Source organism: Caretta caretta, chromosome 10 (assembly GCF_965140235.1).
Source record: "Caretta caretta isolate rCarCar2 chromosome 10, rCarCar1.hap1, whole genome shotgun sequence".
Classification (NCBI taxonomy): Eukaryota; Metazoa; Chordata; order Testudines; family Cheloniidae; genus Caretta; species Caretta caretta.
The window spans coordinates 4,773,859-4,782,781 of NC_134215.1; positions in this window are offsets into that span (position 1 = coordinate 4,773,859).

Here is an 8,923-nt window from a genome sequence, read left to right on the forward strand (position 1 = left end):
AACCCTAGAGAAACTGGTAACTAGTGCTGCACATTTGTTCAAAGCACAAAGTCCTCATTCAGAGAGGCATTTAAGTACATGCTTAACTTTAAACATACATGTGCTTATGTCCCATTAAGTATGTGCTTTCAAAAGTTGTTTATAACTGGAATTCACATGAAATCCAATAGTTTTTTGACAACAGCCTTCAAATAAATACGAGGCCTGATTTTGATCTTGCTTAAACTAGTTTTATAGTGGTGGGACCAGTGGCGTTACTGATGATTTACATCAGTGTAACTGAGATAAGAAGCAGGCTCATAATCTCTAGTATTTAAGTTTTCAGATTTCCTATGTATTATTTCTTCTAGTGCAATTAGAATCCTATGGGTACATGAAATATCTTCTGCCCATTCAATAGTTTTGCAAAACATTAATGAAAATGGTGTAAGCCATGTGTTAGTCCCTCTTTCTGTTTATCAGGATTTAAGAACATAAGAATGGCCAAATTGGGTCAGACCAAAGGTCCATCTAGCCCAGTATCCTGTCTTCTGACAGTGGCCAATTCCAGGTGCCCCAGAGGGAATGAATAGAACAGGTAATCATCAAGTGATCCACCCCCTGTCGCCCATTCCCAGCTTCTGGCAAACAAAGGCTAGGGACACCATCCCTGCCCATCCTGGCTGATAGCCATTGATGGACCTATCCTCCATGAATTTATCTAGTTCTTTTTTGAACCCTGTTATAGTCTTGGTCTTCACAACATCCTCTGGTAAGGAGTTCCACAGACTGACTGTGCGTTGTGTGAAAAAATACTTCCTTTTGTCTGTTTTAAACCTGCTGCCTATTAATTTCATTTGGTGGCCCCTAGTTCTTCTGTTATGAGAAGGAGTAAATAACACTTCCTTCTTTACTTTCTCCACACAAGTCATGATTTTTTAGATATCTGTCATACGCCCCCACCCCCTTAGTTGTCTCTTTTCCAAGCTTAAAAGTTCCAGTCTTATTAATCTCTCCTCATACAGAAGCCATTCCAAGCATTTTCAAAGCATTTGAAAAAAAGTTAGATCCATAGTTCATGTTGTATAAAATGGTTACCTAAAAAACCAGGCCATCAGTTCTCTGGCATGCCATTTGTCATCAGCACAGTATAATTATAATGGACTTTATTGACATAATAAATATAGAGAGCACAGGTGGTATCCATTTTCAGTTGTTTAATTGAAGGACTGAAAGATCCTGTAGTATGGAGTTGATTCAGAGCATTTGTCAGGCCACACTAAAGATTTCAATAGCTGTGACCTCAAGGTCACAAAATTACTGATCAGGACTAAAAAAATTTTATGACATAGAAGTGAATTCTATTGATTCTTTTTTAATTTTTATATGTATCATAAATGGACAAAATGGCCTGCTCCATTCTCCTGCTGTCTATGAAAACCCATGAGTGCTGTGTTCGAATCAATACAAATTATGTCTAAACATATAAATTTTAATTCAGTTATGAAATATGGCACACATTGAGTTGTATGGGCTAGCAAAGAAAATAAAGAGCCAGGGAATTTTTACTACAGAGCAAAGTATTCTGCAGTGCATTTGTCCATCCAAGTGCATTAGGCACTGAAAGTGGATATCACAGTCAATGAGATTTAAAAATATCGATCCTCAGTTGGTGTAAATGGCAGTAGCTCCATTGACTTCAGTGAAGCCCTGTTGATTTATACCAGCTACAGATCTGGCCCATTGTCTCTTTAAACTAGTGAAAAAATAGATCCAGCATGCCACAGCGTAAAATACTCATGACGGTGTAAACATCAAAAGAATTCCAAACAAAAAATAAAACTCAATGGACCAAATGCTGAGGTCCTTACCAGGCAAATTCTCATAGATGTGAATGATCTTTCGCCTACATAAGGATTGAGGCCCAGATCTTTAAAGGGGGCTAACTCCCACTTAGTACCTAAATACCTTTGAGGATCTGGGACTGTCAGAGTGAAATATGAAAAAGTCTCAGGATTTAGCCAAGTAGCAATAACTGGGCCCTTTGGAGGCATAGCTTGATTATCTTAATTCAGAAACTCTAGTTCGTCTGTTTTTTCATCCAGTCCTAATCTGTGACTCACCTACCATTTTTTTCACACTATAAGTGAAGTAACAATTAGTGGATTTAAATGTGGCAAACAAGTTAATGATTGTGGTATGCCCCGCATAGACAGGCCCGAAATACACAAATTTGCATTTTGGATCTGAACTTTCCCAGACTTTGGGAGTGTTTCTGGTTCTGCCTGCTATAGATTGAGAGGTTGGCTGTGAAGTTTAGATCTGGATACAAACTTTGCCAAAATTTGTGGGTATTTGGATCTCAGGGGCAGAAGCGGCTGTTGGAACTGGCCCATCTCTAATCCCACAAAATTATTCTTCAAACTTCAGTAAGGATGCATTTATGTGTAGTTTAAATAAAACACATTTTCCAAGGATACGTACTTATAAGCCTTCACATGGGAGCTCTTCTTGTGGTACATTTCTCTTAAGGATTCTTATGAGTGTCACAGGCTAACAAACTGGAGTACACCCTTCAATCAAGAGCATACAAAATTCAGGATGTTACTGTGAGGTTTACAGTTTGTATACTGCATCATTGTGGAAATCAGGGATTGCATTATTTCATGTCCATGTGCTGTGGGTAAGAATCAATGCTGAGTTTGATTCCCATTATAGCTCTGTGTGTGTGGCTTGATGTATATTAGAGACAGATCTGAGCCAATCTGAATGAGAATCCAAATTTGTGAAAAACGTGGGATACTACATTCTGATGTTTAAGGTCTTGATTCAGGAAAGCACTTAAGTGTGTGACTTCAAAGGGACTTAAACATGATGTGGCTTTAGTTTGGACCTCTCTTGGGTGTTTACAGAACCTCTATCATCAAGGTGCAGAACCAATCTCAATAGCTTTTATAGAAAATATTTTTTATGGAATGAAGTGCACCGTAGATTAATTTCAAAAGATCTGTAAGCCATGAGTGGGGATGCACACACAGCTTTCTTAATGTAAAACTATAAAGGACAGAGGTGGGAAGCCACATACTTCACAATTACAGACTTTTTTTTTTGGGTCAAATATCCAAATCAGTCGACCTCTAACAGCAAGCTGGACTCTTTTCTCACTGTCTCAGATGACAGAAGCAAGGGATCCAACTGCAGGTACAATATTTTTTAAAGAGTTTTCCACTTACAGTGTATTCATAGCTCAGTAAGAGCCTGATCCAAAACCCACTCAGATCAATCCAAGTTGATTTCACTGGGCTTTGGATCAGATTCTATGGGCCAAATTCCCATTTCATTACACATATGAGACTTCTTGTCTGAGTAAGGCAGGCACAATTCGGGTTATGATTTTTTAATTATTTTGCATTTGTTTGGGGGGCACAGCCTTCCCTACCTAGCCCGCCATACAGTTTCGCACCCCGATGTGGCCCTCAGGCCAAAAAGTTTGCCCACTCCTGTTTTAAATAATATTACCTGTACCAATGATATGGATACTGTGTTGTGTTGACTGTTTGACACCTGGCATTTTCTGAAGAGATGACAGATGCAATCTGATATAATTTCTCTCGCCATATATGCAAACTATTTCAGCTCTGACCTTTGCTCAGTCACCCTTGACTTCTTTATCAAGTGGCAAGAACTAGTCATGTGTTGCCCACATTTCTGTTCATATTAATCAGGGCTGTATTGACAAGTCAATGCTATTGTTAAGAAGACAAAACTATTGCACAGCAATGTTACCAGAAAAGGCAGAAACCATTTCTTTGCACATCAGAGATGCTGACTTCATTATTAAGACAGTACAGTCCTTCTCTGAAAAGCTGATCTCTGGAACCAAATGTAATGTGCAGTGAAGCAGGATGATTCTCATGAAAGAGTGGTCATGGTGTTGTTGTGTTGAGCCTGACTGTGTTAGCTTACCAAGATGTAGCTTTCCGCAATTATTCATTTATTTAAATTAAAAACACACCAAAACAAGCCAGAGACAAAAATATGAATTATATTCCTTAATTTATTGCTTTTGTAGAAGTAATATATATGCATAATTTTAGTATAACTGAAGACTATTTATATTGTTGTTTTTAAAATTGAAGATATTGTATGGCCAAAAAAAAAAAAAAATCCTGGCTATGCGAGGAAAGGGCTTTTGGGGGGTGACAGAACAATTTGCCTACAGCAAATTGAAACTACAGTTATAACTGTATACAAATACTTTTTAAAAATAACTCCAAGAAGGAGAAGGAATATTTGCAAAGACCTTGACTAGGGAAGAGAAAGCAAATGATCTTTTTGTAGGAAAACAAGAACAGCTTCTCTTTAAGGTGACTGGTGCGATAACATTGGACAAATGATAATTTTTCTTCAGCATTAGGTAATTTCTGTCTTGTAACCTCTGCACTAATGCCCTGATTCTGCAAAGCATTTAAACACGTGCTTAAAACTAAGCACATGAGTAGTCGCATTAATTTCACTGGGATTAAATGCATATTTAAATTGAAGCATGTGCTTCATTCTGTTCCTGTGGCCAAGCTCTTTGGATTGCAACAGGATTCAAACATACTTATAGTCAAGCCCCTGCTTATGTGCTTTGCTGAATGGGGCCTTCAGGCCTGCGCCTTGCATCTGCACATGCAGGTGGCTTTCGAGCCCTGCCGCAGGGGTTGAGAGACTCAGCGACTTGCCCTCCAGGCCGGTGCTTTTTCCCACTCAGAGCGCGTGCAGATCGCGAGGGAGAGAGGCGGCGGGTGAGGGGTGCCCCTGCTGGTGAGCTGCTGGATCCCCCTCCCCCGCTTCCGCCCTGGGGGTTGGGGGTTCCCTCCCCTAAGAACCCCAAGGCTCCTGGAGACCTTCGCCCCTTCCTCTGTAGCCCTCTCAGGGTCCCCCCCACCTCTGTGCCCCCCCAGCCCTTGGGGGACCACCCAAGGGCTGGGGTGTGGGGAGAACGCGGAGGTGGGGGCCCCCCAAGGAATGAGGGGATGGGAGGCATGCGAAGGTGGGGCCCCCCCGAAGGACTGGGGTGCGGGGAGCGTGCGTGGAGGGTGGGGCCCCCCCGAAGGACTGGGGTGCGGGGAGTGTGTGGAGGTGGGGCCCCCCCGAAGGACTGGGGTGCAGGGGGTGCATGGAGGTGGGGGCCCCCACCCTGCGGGCGCCCCTCTCCAGGATCCCATTGGGCCCCCCACCTCTGTACTCCTCCTCTTGCCCCAGGGACCTCACCAGCCCTCCCTGGGGCTCCCTTCTGTTTCACCCACACACTCCCTGCCCTCCCACCCTTGGCCCCATTGACACCCACCCCTGTTGCCCCAACCCTCTGGTCCTCCCAAGGGCAGCCACTGCAGGGCAGTAAGGATGGGCCATAGGTCGGTGTGGGTTTGCAGGCAGAGCTCCCTGTTGTGTTGGGACTGGCTGAGCCGGTGTCACCACCCCAATAATCATTGCTCCTTACGGCGTCTTGGCAAATGTTGAATAAGTGACAATAATTAGAGCCCTGCACGGGTACAAAATTTGTATCCGCATCTGATCCGCAAAAATGGACCGCAAATATCCGCGGATTTGCCTGGCTCTAACAATAACCACTTACCGCCCCAGTCCTCCCGACTCGGACTCCAGCAAAGCCCCTCTTGACTTCATTGGCACCTCAGATTGAGTAACGGTGGCATGTAGGCTATTTTTATATATAGCCTAAAAACAACCAAACAGAAATTAAAAACTCAACTGAAACAAGACACGGCACTTGCTTCTCCCTCTAGGGAGAGGACGAGAGGACAAACAACATATATCAGATGTGTAGTCATGTTGCTTAGTTAGCATATTACTGGAAGGAGCTCAGATACTAAGGTGACGAGCGCGGTATAAGAACCTATCTGGAATGGTGTCGGATCAGGTCCATACAGCAGTGTTGCCAAGACCTTGCATAACTGCTCTTACAAGTGCAACAACCAAACTAAACAACCCACCCCCATATTATTGCAGTGATGTTACATCAATATAATAAAATATGTAAAGGATAACTGAGAGATAAGGGATGAGACTGTTGGGTGTGATTTGTTATACTGTTATAGTTTATTAAAATATGTGTATGTTAAACCCAATATGTAATTTGTAAGGATATAGCAGCAGTTCAAAATGGAGTCTGAATCCCCATTTTGTAAACTCCATCTTGTGACCCCCCCCCCCGACCCCCTTTGTGCCCTGTCATCCTGGCCTAGTTATAACTTGATCAAACTGGTTTTTCCCGCCACTGGGCGATCTCCAGAACAATTTTACCTCAGACTGTTTCCCGCCTTTTCTGGGACCGTACCATGTTTTCCCGCCAAAAAACTGCATAAAAGAGCTGGGACCACAGACAAGTGGCGCAGTGACTGTGCGTGCGTGGTTCAGGCCTTCGCAGCATCCGTGCGTCGTCGAGGGATACCACCTTTCCCGAAGTGAAGAGACGAGAGAAGAAGGCGTGTGTCACCTTACCTGCTCCTCTTCCTGGGGACGTCACCATCGGAGGGTTCTCGGTCCGCTTCTTCTATTCCAAGAGGCGGAGGGACTCTCCAGTGCTCCTCCTCCGCGGGTTCCCGTTACCCAGCGCGTGCAGGTCCTGGACGTCACTGCCGGTATACCAGTCCACCGGTGACAGACAGGGCAGAGGGCGGGTCTGCTCTTCTCAGTAAAAGGGGCTTGTCTTATTTCTTGGTACCTACACCACTAGCCATAGAGAGTTACCTTGGCTCCCCTTTGAGGTAACGAGGTCAAGACGTGTATAGAAGAGCGTGGTATAAAATGTATTAAAGAGCTGGGTTGATACTTTTGACCCATCAAAGATTTCTGCTTAGTTTTTCCAACATAATTATATCACCCTGTGTGGAAAAATGCCCTTATCCTCCCTATTCAGTAACGGCTTGGTCCTGGGAGGAGTTGAAAAGGTCCTGAGTACCTTCAATTCCTATTGACTTCAATAGGACTTGAGGGTGTTCAGTACCTCAGGGTTGGGCCCTCTATTTCTCATTAAAAGACAAGTGATTCATGGTATTGAATGTTACAATTTAGCTGTTTGAGCCAGTAGCATTTTTTACTTTTAAATCTTTAATAGCCTGTTTAATTTCCATTTGATACATAGGTCATTTGAGTTCATCTTTTTTACTGAATTCCGTTTCAGTGTGTGGTAAATTATTTAACAGTGTGTTTAAGGAAAGCATTGATAGATGCCTTGGAGATATATTTGGGCATGAGCCTCTTCCCATTTAACGTTAATATCAATTTTTCCATTTAATTGAATAGGAGAAGGATTTGGGCCATAGTAAACAGTAGTTCTAAAATAAATCTCTGAAATCTTTCCATGAGATTTTCATTTTAAAATGCTTTTAAAGATTTTCTACTTTGCTTTTCAGATATTTTTCTTTGATGCGCAGTCTGCTTTAGTACCTTCTGTATAACGTATTTCATAGAAAATGAGGAAATCTGTTTTTCATCACACAAAAGTTACTCTCATTGATGTTACTGCAGTTTATCTGGGAGCATTATAGGAAAAACAGACCTCTGTGAAGGAGGATAGAGAATTCACCTTTTTGCTTAAAATCACTGTTTCATAAATTTGTGTGTCCCCTTGCCCCTGTGATTGGAACATCATCCTTGAACCTGGTCCTGATTCAGGAAAATAGTTAAGTGTGTGCTTAAAAATTAAGCACATGTTTAAGTTTTGTTGAAGTCAGTGGGACTAAAGCACATTGTTCTAGAGATGAATTGTTTCTAGTTTTGTTCTGCTTTAAATGTCTTGCTCTTGTTTTTTAGAGCCATTTTTTCTTTTCATAAGCTGTATGATTTGTGAAGTCACTCTGAAGGAATCCCATTTCATGTAGATGAGCATTTCCTGGTTGTATTAAATAAATAATATACTATTAGCTTGTCATTGTTAATCACAGCATTCAGGATCTTGTGATATTCATTTAATAATAGTTGATGGACTAAAGTTTATAAGCAGGCAAGAATGTCCAGAATCCAGATGTTGTTATGGGATCTAGGGATGCCTCATTTAACATTTCCAAGAAATTGTCTGTCCCAAAGTAAGTTTTGGTGTAATAAAGAATAAAAAACAAAATACAGTGGGAGATGACAAGTTTAGATTCATTTGTCAAGCCAAGTTTATGATAAAGTATTTTGTTTATGGTTTTAGAATGGTTTATATTTTATTATATATTTTCTATCCATGGTAAGAGAAGGGAATACAGGATGGTGGAATAAATGGATGTCATGTTAGGATATTCTGATGAATCTATGATCCATCTTTTTAAAAAACAAAACACAAAATTCATACTACTTTTTCCCCTCTGAGAGATCCAGATAGAATTGCTGTAGGTGTGACAAGGAGGAAAAAGGAAACAACAAGGGTGAGAAGTACCATTCATTTACTTTTCCTGGACTTCTGCAGTAGCCTCATGGGTATACAAACCAGATGGCTGCGAATCTGAATGTTACTTTCAGTGCTCATATTATAGCTTTGGTAGTTGGGGACATTAAACTTTCAGTACAACAAAAGCTACAAGCAGAAGATAATGATGTTACAAATGTAACTTCCATTTCAGTGGAATTGGGGGGGGGGGGGAAGGAGTGGATATTTTATAGGAATTATTTTTTATCTTTTTCTATTTATTTATTTCTGTACATCTTTGTAAAATCATTGCAATATCTAAGCATGATTTGATTTGATTTTTGTTTTTATAAACTTTTCTTTTAATAGGATCAGCCACAACAAATTACAAGTTCTACCTTTTGATTGGTCACTAAAAAGGTAAAAGTATAAATAAGATGTTCTGGAGTTTGAAGAAAGATGTGATTGTGGACCACATAGTAGTGAAATCCTTTAGCATTAACTCTTATTAAGCTAGAGCCTCCGGTGGTAATTTTTGAACATACT